Source organism: Corylus avellana, chromosome ca9 (genome assembly GCF_901000735.1).
Source record: "Corylus avellana chromosome ca9, CavTom2PMs-1.0".
In the NCBI taxonomy this organism is placed as follows: Eukaryota; Viridiplantae; Streptophyta; class Magnoliopsida; order Fagales; family Betulaceae; genus Corylus; species Corylus avellana.
The window spans coordinates 9,540,259-9,541,734 of NC_081549.1; positions in this window are offsets into that span (position 1 = coordinate 9,540,259).

The following is a 1,476-nucleotide window of genomic DNA, read 5'->3' on the forward strand; positions in this document are numbered from 1 at the left end:
TGCATCATTTTATAATAAAATGATGCTATTAGAAAAAAAAAATCATCAATTTTTAATATTAATATGAGGAATTATGTGAATAACTACCAATTCGAGCCTTATACGAGATGCTCACGAGCTTAGCCGAGTCAAGCCGAGCTAGCTTCATTTAATATTCGAGACAGGATTCGTGTTCACGAAATGCTCCATTTAATATTCGAGTCGAGCACGAGCCGAGCTTATGCGAGCCGAGCTCGAGCTTGCTCGCGAGACGCTTCGCTCACTTAACAGCCCTATGAATGCTTCATCAAGGGTCGTAAGAATTCTTCAAAATGGATTTATTACAGCTCTATGTTGAGGCTTCCAGATTATGCATTTGATACTTCATTTCTTGCTATTTATTACTCTCTGAGCTTTACAACAGTTTCGATTTCGTCTCAAACTATGTTTACCCGAGTTTTTGTCAAAGAATCTTTGAATTTGGCCAATGAGCTCCTGCTCAAATGCCAACTCCTGGCCCTGATATAAACAAGGTGAACAGTGAAATAGTGGATTCAAGACCCATTGATTGTGTGTAATTTACAAATTGAAAAAAGAATTAATGAATCTGGTTGGGATCTTTTATCAATCCGGTTAAATGGGCTGATGAGCCTTAGCTCAAGTGGTACTTCCTCCTTTTGTAACAGGGTGAAAGGTGAGAGACTTGTTGAAGATGGAAACTATTTTATTCTCTCCCTGATTTATTTTGATTTTATTTACTCGATTATTCTGATTGTAATCTCCTTATATTTGCTTTCCATAATAAGCTTTATATTCAATCCCAAAGGGTTGGTTCAAGTGCTAAGGACTTTGGTTTTAGTGGCATTTTCAGTAGGTCTAAGATTTGAATCTCCTTGGGTTCAAGGTTTACTCGACAAGTGTGAGAACACAAACTGGCCTTACATTAAAAGGGTTTCTCATCATAAAAATTAAAAAAAAAAAAAAAAAAAAAACCTTTATATTCTCTCCTATTTAACCCTATGTAATTTGTATGAAGGATCATTATCAAATAATACTATGTTCTCTTCCTCTACTCCTTCGTTCTTCTTTTTTACTTGGTATTAGAACGATTCGGTTTTTTTTTTTTTCCTTTATTTATTTATTTTATGAATTGTTACTTTTTCTCACTCATGGTTGTGTGACTTGTGCACCATTGTCTATGTGGTAGTATGACTAGATGTTGCTCAGCTTCATCTAGGTTGCACAACTCACAGAAGATGTCGCCGACGTCGTCGGAGTTTAGGGTTGGCAAAACAGGTTGAAGTGTCGAGTTCGTTCAACCCAATTGACCCGCCAAACCGTCTATGTCAACCCGAACACGACACGTTGAATTAACGGGTAACACGACACATATAACCCATTTAGCTAAAGTGTCAGGTTAACCCAACTCGACCAGCGAGACACGTTTAGTTACACATGTCGTGCTGGGTTGATATGACCTTATTGAACCGGAAACTT